Source organism: Periplaneta americana, chromosome 1 (genome assembly GCF_040183065.1).
Source record: "Periplaneta americana isolate PAMFEO1 chromosome 1, P.americana_PAMFEO1_priV1, whole genome shotgun sequence".
NCBI classification, from domain to species: Eukaryota; Metazoa; Arthropoda; class Insecta; order Blattodea; family Blattidae; genus Periplaneta; species Periplaneta americana.
In genome coordinates, this window is record NC_091117.1 from 122014136 (window position 1) to 122033130 (window position 18995).

The 18995-nt window shown below is 34.6% G+C and overlaps 1 protein-coding gene across 5 annotated transcripts in view; it reads left to right on the forward strand.

The window, feature by feature from the left end:
- Positions 1 to 18995, forward strand: part of LOC138700201 (organic cation transporter protein-like) — a 117934-nt gene that overhangs the window by 14778 nt on the left and 84161 nt on the right. The window contains exon 1 of one of the 5 annotated variants that reach the window (XM_069826674.1): positions 464 to 600. The exons of the other annotated variants lie outside the window; for them this stretch is intronic. The gene's annotated coding sequence lies outside the window, so the exon portion shown is untranslated. Of the gene's footprint in view, positions 1 to 463; positions 601 to 18995 lie in introns of those variants that run through there. 5 annotated transcript variants of the gene reach the window in all.

Genomic DNA, 18995 nt, shown 5'->3' on the forward strand with positions numbered 1-18995 from the left:
GATGTGTTAACTGTGTCAAAAGCTTAATTGAATTCTAGTAATGTCAGTAGTGTTAGTTCACCTCTGTTACTGGCTTCTCGAGTGTCTTCACTCACTTTCAAAAGGGCAGTATAGTAGTGGTGTTATTTTGACAGACCTGGCAGGACACTGATTGATCTATAATAGTCTTTGGGGATTCAGGAATTTTACTTTTCAGTATAGGTCTAATGAGGCTTATATCCAAAATTTAGGGTACGTAGAGGTTATGAGTGAGGCGTTAAAAATGTGGGTCAAGGCAATTACGTCGATAATAACTGGAGCAGTTTTATTCCAATCCGATTTGCTCATTCAGCTTTGGTCGAAATATACTTTATTGCCTTGCTTACGTCATCATGTGAGAGGTACAGAAAGTGAAACTTTCCCTCTCTGGTAGGGGAATACTGTACTTATTGTACTTCGTCATTTGTACGTTGTTTTCTTGTTTAGTCCACGCCCGTTGATTATGTCAATACAAAGTGATCATTCAGTGCGTCTGCTGTGAAAGGTATCCCGTCTACTTGCGTCTTGCTGCGTCCTGCCTATTCTTCGTAAGTTCCTCCACAGATCGGCTGAATCTGACAAGTGAGTTCATGGAAAAGCCTCAGTTTTGCATTTCTTATTGCCTGACTCGTCTTGTTTGGTAACTGTATATAATGTTGAAGATTTGCGTCAGTTTTATCGTGTTGGGATTGGAGGATTGCGCATGTATCAGGCGGCATGGCAGCCGAAGCGCGTGACATCACTTTGATTCAAACAGCAGACGGGCCTCATAAGGCAACATGGGCAGTACTAGTAAAAATGATACTTTATGTGAGTCAGGAGCATAGGTGGTGTTATGGGTGGAGTATGGGAGGGCACTAGTTTCCCAAACTTGTCTCAACTCTTTTTTTTTTCCTATTAACGTTAAAAAATATTGAATTCAAAAGTTCGTTTTTGCTTTTGTTTATGATTAAGTTTCTGTGCTTAAATTGATGAATTAATTTCTTCAGATCATGTGTCTGGACTATAATATTTATTGTACATTTCTGAATGAATAAGAATTGCTATACTTCATTTGAGGAATGGAAGCACTGTAATGTTTCTTTTGTAACAGCCTGCACTCATGTGTTAGAAATCTGCAGGTGTTCAGGCCGCCACTTGGAGAAATACGAATAACATACTGCACAACAATGCAGAAAAATAAGTGTTCTCGGTATAATGTGTAAATTTAAAGATGAGATTAAATAAAATAGAGTTTATACTTCGTATGATATCTTCAAGAAGGTAAACTTCATATAAAAAGTTTCTGTTAGCACTGTTACGGTCCACACCTGTGGAGTAACGGTTAGCGTCTGGCCGCGAAACCAGGTGGCCCGGGTTCGATTCCCGGTCGGGGAAAGTTACCTGGTTGAGGTTTTTTCCGAGGTTTTCCCTCAACCCAATAGGAGCAAATGCTGGATAACTTTCAGTGCTGGACCCCGGACTCATTCCACCAGCATTATCACCTTCATCTCATTCAGACGCTAAATAACCTAAGATATTGATGAAGCGTCGTAAAATAACCTAATAAAATAAAATAAAATAAAAGTACTGTTACGTAGTTCTATTGATGTACGAGAGAGAAAAAGAGGGAGATTGTTTTAAGTTATACCCTATTACAATCTGTAACAGACCTACAGTTCAAGTCCTATACAATTCGGTCTGAAACATCGCGGATATGGATGTAACACTGTAAGAAACATGCACCCCGAAAATACCTTTATTAAAAGATCATATTTCGATATACTGTACCACGGTCATGCTATAACAGGGGGAGGAGGTAAATTATGTCCCCCATAACCCCATTATATGGGGATTCTATGGTTTTACTTTGTCCCCCTAAGGAAACGGTTTTCTCACCGCTTATGTCAGGAACTGTGTTTCTACTTGTTGCTATTTGCCTTATGGTTGAGGGAAAACCCTGAAAAACTTCAACCAGAAAATTCAACCCGACCGGGAATCGAACCTGGGCCCTCTGCGTAAGAGACCAGCATGCTGACCCCTACGCCACAGAGGTAGTCAGGTTTTTTTTTTCTGGCATATTATTGCTGTACGTACTGTATAAACATTAGAGGAAAATTCCTCTTAAGTCCCTCTCCACAAATACTGTACGATTTAAGTGTGCTTAAATGCGACAGGCTCATGTCAGCAGATTTACTGGCATGTAAAAGAACTCCTGCGGGACAAAATTCCGGCAACATCCGGCGACGCTGATATAACCTCTGCAGTTGCGAGAGTCGTTAAATAAAACATAACATTTAACATTTAATACTGTACGAACTGTATTTCTGTTACGTTTTTTGAAGTTTTATAACTCTATTCTGTTTATTAACCATGTAAGTGTGCAGCCTAAAATTTACAGATACCAAATTTTTTGCAAAAAAAAAAAAAAAAAAAAGTTTGTGCGACTATAACGACCGTAAACTGGCAGTCCCTTTAGAGTCGTTATAAATCGGTTTCGACTTTATTATTATTATTATTATTATTATTATTATTATTATTATTATTATTATTATTATTATTATTGTCATCATCCTTATCATAATTATTATTTCATCATTATCATTATCGTAATTATTATTATTTACAGAATTATTTTTATCATTATCATTATTGTTACCATCATCATTATAATTATGATTATCAATATTACGATTACTGTTGTCGTTTAGTCAACTGTCCGAAGACAGGTCTGGACCTAACAAGTGACACCAACAAGATATCATTCATGAGGCAACTAGACCAGGAGATAATGGATTAGGGTGACCAGTTTCTTTCCCCCTCCAGTGCGTACATCGCTGACTAGCTACATACTCCTCGTATTTACGAATTGCATGCGGAAGGGGAAATAATGTCCGAGTTGCGTGCTATCACATTCACAGGTAAAAACAGGATATAACAGGACAAAACGTGTAACATTTTCATTGCCATTTTTCAAGCTTGAATTAACACAGCGCTTCCGATGGGAGGTACTGGACTATCCTACCTACAGCCCCGACCTTGAACCCAGTGATTTTTATCTCTTCGAACCGTTGAAAAAGCATCTGGGTGGTAAGCGATCAACACCGATACGGCCGAACAGCTAGTCGTCATGACGTGGCTTCAGGGACTTAGCGCATATTTCTTTGTCGACACATCGATGCTTGGTCTACCACTGGAATAAGTGTTTGGACAGGCATGGCGACTATGTTGAAAAGTAATGCGTATCAGTGCCCTACTACTGTGCATTAGTATATTTACCTGTGAAATGAAGTTTGTCCATGAGAGCTCTTGTTATCTTCTTTTTTGAAGCACCCTCGTACATTGTTTCACTCACATTGTTCTGTAGCAAGATTCAAGACACCACTGGAAGCGACGTAGTTGACTTGCTTATGAACCAACAGTATGTGCTTGATAGCCTGTTTCAGGTTCGACTCCTAGGAGACTTCTACGGGCACGCCAGCATGTAATTCAAGTGTACGCTCAAAAATATCGGCATCCAATTCAATATTTACTTTTTCGACTTGCACTGATCCCGCATGCAATTCGGGAGCGCCCACATGTTCTACTAATCAGACTTGAGATGTATACAAACAAATTATTATTGTTCCTCTGACACATATCATCAAGTGAGATGTACAGCCTGATATATATGGTACATATCAGCCAGAACCTCAGTCATAGGTGTTTATGATTATTATGTTTTATTATTATTGTTTTGTATCATTAGGTATATCGTATTAGAAACGTTATTAATTATTCTTAATTTATTATTCTCGTTCCTATAAATTGTAGGCTAATTATTATAAACCATGCAGACCTATATCATTTTATATTGTAACATGCCTACAATACAAAGAGGATTGTTCTATAACGATTTATAACTTGCATACTAATACAAACTGTAGTTTTTTTATAGTTAATCTGTCTTACTAATAAATCGTGTATAGTTTTTATACGAGACTTATGCAGAGTTGAGACAGAAAACGTTACTAATAAACCGTGAATAAGCTATGGACGTATAAACAGGCTGTAACTATACAATGGGAATTGCTTTGCAGTAGTTATATACACGAAACCCCTTGTTTAAGCGTTGTATATAGCGAAAAAATGGCCGCCCCTCTAACAGCTGGTCGTATCGACTGTCATTTTATGATTATGGTTACCTTGTAACCACAGAAAAACAAACCAAAGATCATAGAATTATTAGAATAATATTGCTGTAGCTTGTACTCTTTGACTAAAATGTAGTGAGGTAATCGATTAGAGCCAGTTGTACTATCGATATTTAACACGCCACACTAGAGCGCTCTACCGGATGCAATAGAGAACCTCAGATATTCTATTACCTTTCGTAACGAAGTAATGACGAAACTATGACGTAGCTGTGTAACAGTTATACTGTCATACACGACGTATGTTGTGATTATTAGTAAGGAATTTACACACGACTTATAAACGAGCTACTCATTGGATAAGTATAAGACAGTTAAACGTCTGTATATAGAGTTTTTATTAGTAAGACCGAATATATTTATGTTTCGTGTCATTATCTTGTAGGCTAAACTCGTCTTTTTTCATTTGCTATAAAATAGAACTTAATTATTGTAAATTTAAACTATCTTGGCCTATAAAGCCCAATTTTCTACTATATTAAAATACTATTTAAAACCATCCATACTACCTCTTATTGAGGTTGTGGTTGATAAGTACAATTGCCAAAAGAAAAAGTGGCTGCTCTCTAGAAGCAGACAAACTAAGGTTGAACTCTGTTAAAAAAAAAACCTTTCTCTCAGCTGTCTAGTTTCCAAACTTTAAGTTTATTTCTCTACAATCTGTAACATAATCTCAGATCAGCAGGCAAACGCGATCGCCTGAGCTACGCCGGTGGCTAAATGATGTTATTGATAGGCCTACACAAATATTTAATTATAACATACAACATTACAAGATTATTTAAAACTAGCCGTACCCGTGCGTTGCGCTGCACTTGTTACAAATAAATATCATTGACTTAAATCATATCTTTCAAATACAACTTTATTATTACTTAGCGAAAAAAAATATCTTATTATATTAGTCATAAATAGTTTGCTCGTGATTTATTTTTAAAATTGCATTTAAAACTATGAATGTAATTGTTATTATCATGCAATACTTTCTGGAGTTGTTTAACCAATTCTACTTTTTAAGCTTGGTACTATATTAGACGTAACAGATAATTGGCCAGTGTCTGAAACAAAATACAGTATATTTGTAAGGACTGAGAGCTGGAAGAGGGCTTCCAATTAAATGATGTCTCCTTGAACTTTAAATGTTGGCATAAAATTGCCTTCGTGTATTTCTTTTGCACCAAGACGATGCCATTTGGAATAAGGTGCTGTACTGTCTTACTATATTATTTTAAAAAGTGTGTTGATAACGGATGTACTTCTATAAGTAAGTTTTTATTGGTTGTGGTGGGTCATGAATATCAGAGAAAACTTTTCCAGCAGCGCAACATAATCCGTTTGGCTCATTAGCCCATTGGATTTATTGTATATTTTATCCTTGTTATCTATTTGAATCCATTCGAATTAGCATGGTCAATATTTGTATCGTAAAGGGATGAATGCTAATATACTATTACTGCCTACTGACTCTCGACTACGCTCTCTAGCTTTAGTAATATACTGTCGTTGTTCGTTGATTCTCTCAGAACATTCAGCGCTGTTTTCTGTTTCTCGACCCTGGAAAATTAGAACTCAGGTATCGGCAAGTCGCTCAAAGTGTTCGGTGTTAGTTTCTCTTCGTCTACACTGAAATGTTTGCATTTCTATTTCGTAAACCATTATCCTCTTCTTTCTCACTCGTATTAAGTCTCCGAATTTTGTTTTGTCTTGAGACAGAAGTGTTTCGGGATAACTGAGAATTTTGTTTAATTGGCGTTTTGAAGTATGTGAAAAGCAATACTTAACGTTAGCGTACAGAGCCTTTTTTTAGAGTATACCAACCGAAATTATTAATGTCGAACTCATACTTATCCGCTAAAATTAATAAAGCACAAATCGAATTCAAAGCCCCAAACGTACTGCCGCTCCTCGAGTAGACAGCGGAGTTTGGATGCTGTCTGCCATGATTCTCTGTAGAGCAAAGCAGAACCGCGCAGTGTCGTCTACATAATACACAATGTGTTTCAGACCATCTGTATCAGCCTTTTTTCTCAAAAACTATATGATACTGGTTGTTCATAAAAATTTTTGATAACCAAAACCTATGTAAAGAATCGATTTATGGTAGTACCTTTTCAGGTCAACTTCGAAATTTCAAATGAGAACATAGGCCATTGAAGGTATCATTGGGAACTACATTTAAAAAGATACAACTTTTACTGAAACTTTTTTTCTAACTTTTATTGTTTATTAACAAAGCAACAAAAATGGTATCTTCTGAGAAATGCTGTACGTTGTTTATTGTTGTTTATGTTTATATATATGGAGAGATTGTAAACACTGCAAGTCTTGAAACCAAGTCACTTTCACTGTCTTTCATTTTGCATAGCAACAGTGAGTTTTGTTTATTCGTCCTTATCACGTCCTGTCCCTGTGGGTTTGCTATTTTGAAAATGTCATTCACAAAATATGAAGAAGCATTCTGTTCTTTCCCCCATCTCAGTCAGTCTCCTTTAAGCCAAGCAACAACGCGGTTCGATCACCTGAGCCAGCCGGTGAGTCTTCATCCAAATCGTAATTTTGTCCATTCTTCTTTCATTCATTTTTTGTATTTCCATTTTTAAATATGATCTATGTATACTTTTTATTATAAGAATGTACATACATCATAAGATGTTAATTATTTTAAATTGTCAGTTTTACTTTCACATTTTTTAACTCCATCATACTTTTTATACTCTCTTTTTCATATGCATATATAGAAGACATACTGGTTATAAATTAGTATTTTTAACTTTTCCAGCTATTGAAAGGCTTAAATATTACTATTCAGACATCTCACATTTTCTATTTGTCATTATTTTTAAAATATAATTATACATGAGATTAATTACATTTGTTTTCCTTTTGCAGTCGTGGTAAAGTCACTGAGGATGGAGAAGCATCTTCGAAACATGTCTGACTTTTACTAATTTTTTAATAATTATATTATATTTATTAGTGTTCATACAACTGTAATATATTTTTTACGTTTCTTATCAAACATATGAACACTGTATAATTGGCCCAACATGTGTGGTTTATCTTTGAATACAGTGTCATATAGTTTTAGAGAAAAAAGGCTGATATGGGTGGTCTGAATTACTCGGTATAGAACCTACAAAATGCGACACATTACTTAGGGGAAAGTGAGATTTTGATACGCAGTGGGTAATGGTACACACCTAAGTTTTGGGATATGGCTTCACTCTATGGCCTTGTTTGGTGAGTTAGTCTAGCGGCAACGTCAATCTAGTCTAGTGTTAGCGCTGTACTGTTGATTCAAGTGCTTCCGATATGTCAGTCGATTTGTTTGCAGTTATCTTATAATTCTGTGGCTTCATTGTGTTTGAGGTACATGTAAGTAATATGTATCTGAATGATCTGGATTTTGTGTAATGTTAAGTAGCTACAACTAATTACTTGCTAACTTGACCTTCTGTTACTTTGCTTTCACGATCTTTCACAGCTAGATTATTATAATGGCGACAGTTGGGTATTCGCACGCTGTTGTACTTCCCAATATTCCTCCTGCGTTCCAACATTCAATCAGAAAGAAATTATTCTAACATTAAGTGCCTGTTTGTGGAGAATTCGGTAAAGACCTCTGGTATCGTTTTGTCCTGTGTTCAGGATGGGTTCACTTAGATTGCAGTGTTGCTGAAACTTCTCAACATTTTATTTGTTACTGTTGTCAATCCACATAAAGGAAAATTTAGTATTAGATTTCTCTAATTTTTGCATATTGTTGCTAGACGTTGATTCAATAACTATTAATACATATTCCAATTGCATTTGTATCTAACTACTACTACCTCAACTGCTTGCGTCCCATTTCCCTCCTGGTACGGTAATGGCACGGATTACAAGTTTTTCATATATCATCAATAGAAATTAATGTCGCTTAGAAATACATTTTGTAAGTTTAAAATATTATTAGAATATAATTGTTTTATTATCTCTGAAATAAGTGTTACATTAAAATTATCTTGGAATTTATAACAATAGGAAGTTAGGTGCGTGCAATTAATTTCTAACGTGCACTACAAAAAATAAGGTGAAACTTAATATTCTTCCACACCACAAAAGAGAAAAACGTACTTAAATAATTTAAAGTAACCTGAAAATTGCCAAAAAAAAAAACACACCAGAGACACAATGTAAGCAATGAGAAGTTTATATATTTTATAGATAAGATATCTGTATAGTGCACAACACTCAACTGGAGAATTGGACGGAGTTACGCAATAATAGACCAAACGACAATTTGAAAAAAAAAAAAAGAAGAGATATTTGCACAAATCTGTTGATGGCAGACGAATTTTACTCGGAAAAAATCAAGAATGCGATATCTGAATTTTGCTGCTATTTACAAGCAAAAATTCGTTTATTGCATAAAATCCATTTATTTTTTATTTTGCTTTGAAATATTAATTCATCCACTGGTCTCTTATCAAAAACTGGTTAGCCTTTTTGGTATTATTTGTGCTATTTTTTGTAACAGTACGAATGTTATAATACTCCTTGCATAAAATGTTTTATAAAAAAAAACAGATTTATTTCAATGGCCAATATCTCGAAACAGATTTTTGGCGCTTGGTCTCTTATTGCGTAACTCCGTCCAATTTGCAAAGCAACAACTTAAGCATGACTTGTAGCTTGTGGGCCATCTTCCTAAACCCCGCCTCCACCCTCCTTATTTACCCGGTCATTTATGACCTAATGTTATAAATAAAAACAATGAGCATTAGGTAACTGAGTCACAACCACTTCAAGCAATGCTAGATGGCTCAGTGGTGTAATTATATAATTAAATAATAATTAAAAATGAATAATTAAATTATTAAAATACAACCATTTTATCCGTTTTTGGTATAAAGAAAATCTTCTAACATGTTTCTTATTTGAAATTATATTTCAATAATTACTTTTTATCATTTTTGTTCAGAGAACATACTTTTGGTGCAACAGTATTCCTTTAACATTCTCCTTAAGTGCTATTGTATCAAAATAATTGTAATACTATCATTTGGTTAGAGATCATCTGTTTTTGGTGCAAGGATAATTTTCATTTAACAGGTTTCTAAATTAGTCTTAAATACATTCTTTAATAAATCACCCCAAACCAATGTCAATATAGCATGGATCGTGTACAAAGATTATTCTTTTTTTAATTTGGTTTTGTCGACAGAGGCCGTTTTCCCAAAGGTTTTTCTTTTGTTTTCTTTTTTCCTGTTTTTATTTTTTTAAAACTAATACGACACAACACTCATGTCCAGGCTTCGAGACTTTGGACCCGATACAATAAGTTTACTGTGCTTGTACTATAGGTTGTTGACTCGCTGCAGGTAGTGAAAGGTAAAGCTGTGTTGAGGTAACAACGTTGCTATTTAGAATAGAGTACGGTAGTATGGGGAAACACAGACATATGTACATTCTGAAAGTAAATATACATTACACAATGACAATGTCAAAATAATGTGAAAAGCATTTATTCTCCTGTCTTTACAAGCATTTGTGTTTAATTATACACAGTGTTAATGGTGGAAATAAACATGTAGCAATTTTAATTTCTTCATTTATCCTATTGGTCGTCTTTAGGAAGTGCAGTTACAGTACAGAATTGCAATGTACTACAAGATACATTTTCAGTGTCTCAAACGTAAATCTTTTTCAGTTGTCTACCAAACACAGTTTGTACTGTGAAAATGTTCGCTCTACGTCGCATGACTTTATAGGAGCAAAACGAAAAAACTTAACATCATTGCAATCTCTAAGAGACAGTCCTTTATTCTCGGGTGACTCTATGTCCACTAATTTGCTGTTTATATTACACAATGCTCCATATCCGTTATTTTTACATAAAATTCATTTCCACTTCTGTTTTACACGTTAAGTAACCGGTGCACTTGGTGTCTCATTAATTCTCTGCGTCATTTCCTCAACTAATTTGAGAGCTTCCGGCATCTCTTGCTCTGATTTTTCTAACCGTGTAATAGTTTCAGACACCGTTTGAAAATAGGTTTGTATGAAAACCAAATTATTCGTCAGAACCTTCAAATCAAGAGCGTTTTTCTTCGCGTATTTCTTGGCATTCGTTCTACAGTACCCACCCACTGCACGCTTTACCACTATACTCAGCAGTGGCGTAGCGTCAATGTAAGCTAAAAAGCTCAGCTTCCCCAGTTAATAATAATTTCATAATAAATCTGCAATCTATGGACAAAATTATTTATTAATTTTAATAGAATTATATTTACGCGTATAATATTGTGATGCGGCAGCTCAGGATGATTTGTGATGCAGCAGTAAACAAGAAGCCTGCACACACCAGCTTCCAAGCAGACTGGTTTCTTACACTCATTCTTCTGTGTAAGCCACCCCGTAGATTTTCCATCCCTTTCTAACTAAACTACCCTGGTCGCTAGGCTCGCAGAAAGCTAGCTTTGACATTGAAAATAAGTAGTTTCCGAGTTATCCCTTTTCGTCAGTTGTGTTCAGTTGAAGTGTTAGTGTGCATTGTGCCTGATATAATAAATAATGAGTGAAATAACAGTTCCTGACACTAATTTACTTGAATTTTTAGGACAATTCTATTATCAAGAGAAAAGTGTGATCTAAAAAACAAATGACCGACTGACTCCCTTTCTGTCAATGAAGGACATAACCAAAAGACAGACGCATACTTACTTACTGTATCTATTGACCGTTAATATTGTGATTCCTCTAACTATGACAGGGAGTGAGCTAGTGTTATACTATACGTGTCTATTTGATGTGTAAACCGTGAAATCATATTTTACTACGTACCATTTGAGGTCATGCCTTAGTGGTGTTACTTACGAGGTTCCAACCAAACTTCGACTGCTGATTTGACATTGCCTACTATTTATTTTAAGACTACATTTTTGTAATACGTTTTCTCATATTGCATGAAAGACAACTTGAATTAGCTTCCCCTGCTCAAAATTTCAAGCTACGCCACTGATACTCAGTACGCCGTTATGCGGATTTCCCACTGAACTGCTCTATCGGGTCCGAAGTCTCGAAGCCTGCTCATGTCCAAGGCAGGACTCGAACCCACAACTCTTCGGACCAAGCGGTAGAGACATTTTGTGCCTCCACAGCTTGCACCACTCAGGCTGGCTGTGTTGGCCCCATTGTGTATCATTGTTTATGTAAATAAAAACAAATTAAAATTGACATTGTACCTAAATATTATTTTAAGAAACACAGGGAACAAATATCGGCAAATGGTAATCATACGAAATCCATTTCATGCACTTTGCACTTTGTAAGATGTCTCGGGTAACTACTTAGACAATGTAAATAACAATCTCTAGTGAACTGCACGGTGAAATCCTAATTTTTACTCCATTTATATTTTATTTTTGGTCCAGCAAAAATATTCGTCTTTTGCGAAAACACTCTTAAAAATACGGCATGTTTCATGGACCAAAAAAGAAAAAAAAATGAAACTTTGGTATCATCCCACACCACAAACGAGACTGATGTTTGATTGCGTTGCTTTTTTTCATGATCAAATGAAAGTGAAAGATGGAATAATTTTACAAATGCACACGCGGCGCGGCACATATTAAATATTCGTAAAGTACTCATTTTCGTTACTTGATTACATTTTTGAGCGAACCTCAGTAATGTATACTTATACTTTATTTTGTTCACATAAAATACTACTTTTATTGTTAGTATATTTTAATTTTTGGTGAAACTTCGATATGCTTCCAAACCAAGCATGGTAAGATAAACTTACTTAATTATTGAAATTAACCTAAAAATTATAACAGAGACATTAATTACATAAAATGAATTAACTAATCGAAACCAGTTCATCACAATATATTGAATTACTATAGATTATCTTTTGTATAATTTTATTATTTGCCTGTAAATTATGATACTTATAAAAAATAAGGAAGTACGAAATAACACAATTAAGAATATCCTTGCTAATTAATTCTAGAACTGATTAGAAACATTGTAAGATATTAGTCTGTTGTAAACATTAATCGTGTCCATAATTTTTAACAGCAAAGCAACAATAAATACCAAAATTTTACGAACAAAATAGTAATGCAGTTTTTTTGGTGAAATCAAGTAAGAATATTACTTTGTAATTAAATATCAGCAATTTTATTAATTTTGAATGAAATATTCACTTAACACACCATATTAATCACGGTATGGTGAAAGAATCATTCAAATCGGTCAAGTATTTTCTGAGATTACTTCATACAAACTCTCTTTACATATTAATATTGATAAACGTTTACATACATATAATAGATTATAATGATATCCATATAAAATAATGTTAATTGAATATCTTCCGTTTGTTGTGCAAGGCCGCTTAAACGCAGAGTCATTTGTTTTCACTTCTTTGTATGATTAAGGCAGCACTGATATAAAACGCATTGTTATTTTAAAACTCGTATCTCGTTAAATATTGGTTCTATCGAAATGTTGTATAGAATAAAACTTGTCGGAAACATTTTTACAACAACTTTTCTAAAAAGTTATAATATTTTTCTAAAAAATTAATAAGCGAGATATTTCGATTTGACTTCAGGCGCCCTTATAACTCCGCTATTAAAGAAAGTATTTTAAATGTGATATAGTATAATTCTAAGTGAGACCCAACTCCATTTATATACCGTATCAATTTTCATAAAAATCGGTTCAGCCATTATCGCGTGAAAAGATAACAAACATCCAGACAGACATACAATAGGACACACAAACAAAAATGTAAAAAATGCGATTTTTGGTCCCAAGATAGTTAATTATACATGTTAACATCAATTATTTAAAAAAAAAAAGGAGTAAATTACCAGAAACATTTTCATTACAGTTTTATTAGTAGTATAGATTAATATCTGCCGGCCTAAGCATTGCATGAAATTAGTGTTCTATTCGACATTAAAGTCGACCGAATTGTAGTCCTGACCACTTCGCTTCCTTCCAATCCAGATCAAGAAAACAAACGGGTTATCCCTTCTTGCCTCCTATGAGCCCCAACGGCGCGTATACACGGTCAATTTTAAAAACCTCTTTTTGTAAACAATATGTAAAATATTGAGGATTATCTCGTCCTTAGTCGGTAGGTAGCTAAATGCAGTCTTATCAAGTTACCTGACAGCATGAGGCTAGGAAATGAATCATACTAATAGCAAAACTCGTTAATTCTGTGTGAATTTACAGTAAGTTTTAGCCTAAATGAATATGACCACCAAAGTTTTTATTCTGTTCGATTTCGCGTTACGAGATGACTTGAGCTGTTTGTTTGTAATAGAGTTCGTGTATATTACGAGTTGAGACATGCAAGCTTAAAAACCATGGTCTGCAATATTTTATTTTACAGTCAAGTAAACAAAGCCTCAGCCCTCTCAATTCTTACCGGTTGAGTAAAAAAAAAATGTGACAGGGACAGGATCCCTGCATTGTAATTGCGTGAAAGTTATATGCTCTCAGTTGGGTGTTATTTGATATTTAGATATTAACGTCAAACGTTTAAGCGGACACCTGATAAGCCTACGGATAAAACTGCCCCATTCAGTAGCGTGCCGTAGTATAAGTGATTTTCGTTCGCAATAATTTTACAATAAGTAGAGTGTTATGTATCCTATATTTTCAAAATTAAAATGAAAAACATTGCATACCCAGAACCAAGTAATTATATTGCTAATGTTTATGACTTCATGAAGTGACAGGCGAAAAAAAGGTATGAATTGTGTTGAATTGTGTTCCTAGAGATTCATAACAAACATTTAGAAAGTACAAGAACGAGTTGCCGAAACAACAGAAGTCCAATTTCTGTGCGTGTATGCATGCAATTTTGGGAGGATGTTGAAAGTCAAATTGAAAACGCACGTTCAATTAAGACGCATGCAGATTTTGTATCTACAGGGTACGCCATGAGGAACATAATCTTCACTACGTATATACTTACTTATGGCTTTTAGAGAACCCGGAGGTTCACTGCTGCCCTTCATCGGTCCCTATCCTGAGCAAGATTAATACAGTCTCTACAATCATATCTCACCTCCTTCAAATCCATTTTATTATTATCCTCTCATCTACGTCTCGGTCTCCCCAAAAAGTCTTTTTCTCTCCGGCCTCCCAGCTAACATTCTATATGCATTTCTGGGTTCTACATGCCCTGCCCATCTCAAACGTCTGGATTTACTGTTCCTAATTTATTATGTTAGGTGAAGAATGCAATACATGCAGTTCTGCGTTATGTAACTTTTTCCGTTGTCCTGTAACTTTATCTCGCTTAGCTCGAAATATTTTCCTAAGCACCTTATTCTCACATATCCTTAACCTCTGTTCTCTCTCAAAGTGAGAGTTCAAGTTTCACAAACATACAGAACAACTGGTAATATACTGTTTTATAAATTCTAACTTTCAGCTTTTTCGAGAGCAAATTGGATGACAAAAGCTTCTCAACCGAATAATAACAGGCATTTTCCATATTTATTCTGCGTTTAATTTCCTCCAGAGTGTCATTTATATTTGTTACTGTTGCTCCAAAATATTTGAATTTTTCCACCTCTTCAAAGGATAAATTTCCAATTTTTATATTTTCATTTCGTACAATGTTCTGGTCGCGAGAAATAATTATATATTTTCTCCTAACATATTCACGTCATCCGAATAGATAAGCACCTGATGTAACCTGTTCAATCCAAACCCTCTCTGTTATCTTGGACTTTCCTAATGGCACACTCTACAGCAATGGTCATCAGCAATCGCCGAAATGTGCAAAGGGTAAGCGGAGCCGTCCCATGTGCCCCGTCGTGCACAGCAGGAAGAGGTAGAGAGCATACCCGCTAGGAGCTACGAGTGCACCATGGTGCACTGTGTTCTCCGCGGGTAAGAGACGCTAGCCCCAGGGTGCTCTGTGCTGACGACCGCTGTTCTAGAGCAAAGTTAAAAAGTAAATGTGATAGTCCATCTCCTTGCTTTAGCCCGCAGTGAATTGGAAAAACGTCAGACAGAAACTGGCCTATACGGACTCTGCTGTATGTTTCACTGAGACACGTTTTAATTAATCCAACTAATTTCTTGGGAATACCAATTACAATAAGAATATTATATATAACTTCTCTCTTAACTGAGTCGTATGTCTTTTTTAAATCCATGGATAACTGATGTACTGTACCCTTATACTCCCATTTTTTCTCCAATATATGTCGAATAAAAAACATCTGATCAATATTCGATTTATTACGCCTAAAACCATATTGATGATCCCCAATAATTTCATCAACATATAGTTAATCTTCTCAAAAGAAACTCTCTCTCTCTCTCTCTCTCTCTCTCTATATATATATATATATATATATATATATATATATATATATATATATTATTTTGCTAATAATTGTAACATAACATATAATATATATAGAAAAACTTTAGCTCGCCCCTGAAAGAGTAGAACTCGTGCTCAGGGGCGGATTCCTGAATTTAAATTAATAATACAATTTGTCTTATGTCTCCTATACAATTATAGTATATAAATTTACATTTGCAATTTTTCAATTTTTATAAAATCCATACATAACTTTTTAAATTTAATACTAGAACTATTAGAATTGACAAGATTAGGATTTTTAAATATAAATTTGTTATATATTCTTGGGCCTAAATTACTAGTATGATTAAATACTGTAACAGTGTTGCATTTTGGTTCAAACAATCTTAAAGAATTCAAATTCATACCTTTTGTTTCATAACTATGAGAATACAATTCAAAATTATTTCGATTTTTATGTATGAATATTATTAATAGGGGTCTACATATATATATATATATATATATATATATATATATATATATATATATTATTCACAAAATTGTGGTTGAACATTCCATAGGCACTCGTATTTGCGATAACCTTCAATAAAGTTAATAGTACTTGCTGTAATTTTTAGCTTAAGAAGTCCAACATTATCAACTAAAACAATTTCCAGTTTACTCACGGTCACTTAGAACTATCAGCTGCGTGCTACATGCTACTGTTGAACGAAATAATGCACGAGATACTCACCGACAATGGATAGCTTTCAATTGCCCTGTGTGCTATCACTTTTAGTGGAAAAAGGCATGCACAATTGAATACATTTCTTGCATTGTTGCATGCATTGCTTCCAGGCAAAGGCCTAAATTTGAAAAAAAAAAAGTGAACCGTGTAGATACACCTTAAGATTATCATTCGATACACCAGGCAAGAAACGTCATGATTCAACAGGAATAATGGAAATAGATGAATATGAGAACTTGCTTCAATGATTTAATTCACGCGTGGGATAGGCCTGTGTTTTCAGGAAATGAAATCCTTGGACAATGAGTCGATCTCTCTTATTCTCCGATACTAGCTGCCCTGCTGTACTGTACACTGGGTGCTTTTAAAAACTAGAAGATTCGCAAAGAAAAGAATAGTAAATGTAACACACATAATTTTTTAATCAAACGTTTTTCCGATGTTTACTGCACCATCTTTTCGTTAAAGGTCGCACGGTGAGAGTAAACGAAGTTTTGCAAAATATATTATTAGATTTTCGCGGAAATTCACCTTTCAGCATTCTAGGTACGGAAAAGGTGGTTTTTACTATGCCGTCTGTCTACCTATAGCGAATTCTCCTAAATCGATCGTATAATAATTTTATTCATATAAATATTTATTCCTTATTTGTGCTGGAATATTTTAAGGTAACAATTTAATGGGTTTTTATTATAAATTATAAGTATACAGTGGCAATTTAGTCCCAGCCAAATTAAAAAATTGACTTCATAATTATTTATGTAATGTAATAGTACATTATGCAACGAGCCTATAATGATAGGAATTAAGAAACGAATATGGATGTTTATGAAACGAGCGCAAGCGAGTTTCATAATTTTCATACGAGTTTCTTAATTACCATTATAGGCGAGTTTCATACGACTTTTTATGCTCGACCATATTTCTAACTTGAAATTATTCAGATATATACATTTTATTTGTATCTGACAAGATCGGAAGTGACCTTGTTCTAGGTCGTGAATTGTGAGATGTGCGCAGACGCGAAAGTATTGATTTTTTCCGAGGAACAATGTCATTGACCTTGGTGTAATCCCGTTAAACTTGGTATAACTTTGATTATTGAATTCGACATTGAAAAACGAGATGACAAATTGAATTTATTTGAATATTATTTACAATTAACGCTAATTATTATAGTAACAGAACATAATCTTCTGCGACAGTATTGGATTTCCAGCCTCCGTGACTTTTCGCTAATTCTCTTTCGATTGCATATCCGAAAATAATCGATATTTGCGGTTTTATAACGGTACAAAGCTGACTTGTCATTGGCTGAACACCTGTAAGCTGAGTTGTCATTGGCTAAAAACACCTGTACTTTAATGAGTAGGTGTACTTTAATGACATGCATTAAAGGACTGCTGCCAGGTGTATAATTACTACATTTCGGCATGGTCGAGCATAAAATAAATTAATAAATGAACTATAAAAGAATACAGTGAAAGAAATAACTGGGAAAAAATATAAGAATTGCGAACGCTCGATCCACTAACCTCAAGTATATCTGATTAACACGTAAGCCAATAGATTACGGAATGTTTTAAGGTTACAACCCCTTACGTACCTTCTTACAACTGTCATAAGAATGAGAATATAATTGAAAAGCTAAAATCTTGAAAGCTGACGTCAATTCGACGTGGTTTTTGGGTGCATATTGATTTATCCGTATATCTAAATATCAAACTTAGCTTATTTTAAGACAATCCTTTCAAATACAGTATAATGGAAGAATACAATAATTATTGTTATCAGACATTACTCTTCAATGTTACTGACATTATCATTAACTTTATATAAATTATTGTCACAGTTCAACATAAATATTAAAAATATGATTTTATTCCTTAATTATAAGTCCTTCAAGCTGCATTCCCTTAAACATAATAAATTTGGGTCATTCATTCACAGTGTTCTGCCCAAGGGCAGGTCTTTCATTGCAAACCCAACATTCTCCAGTCTTTCCTATTTTCTGCCTTCCTCTTAGTCTCCGCATATGATCCATATATCTTAATATCGTCTATCATCTAATATATTCTTTTGCCACGAACTCTTCTCCCGTTCACCATTCCTTCCAGTGCATCCTTCAGAAGACAATTTCTTCTCAACCAGTGACCCAGCCAAATCCTTTTTCTCTTACTGATTAGTTTCAGTATCATTCTTTCTTCACCCACTCTTTCCAACACAACTTTGTTTCTTATTCTGTCTGTCCACTTCACAATTCTTCTCCATATCCACATTTCAAAAGCTTCCATTCGCTTCTCTTCACTTCGTCGTAATGTCCATGCTTCTGCTCCATACAATACTACACTCCACACAAAGCACTTCAATAGTCTCTTCCTTAGTTCTTTTTCCAGAGATCCGCAGAAGATGTTCCTTTCTCTATTAAAAGCTTCGTTTGCCATTGCTATTCTCCTTTTGACTTCTTGGCAGCAGCTCATGTTACTGCTTATAGTACATCCCAAGTATTTGAAGCTGTCCACTTGATCTACTGCCTCATTTAGGATTCGTAAGTTTACCTTCTATACTTTCCTTCCTATGATCATGGTCTTCGTCTTGTTGACATTTATCTTCATTCCATACTGCTCACAGCTGTTGCAGCATATCCCTTAGTATCATCTGCTCTTCTGCTAACAAGGTCATATCATCAGCAAATCTTATGCACATTATTATTCTTCCT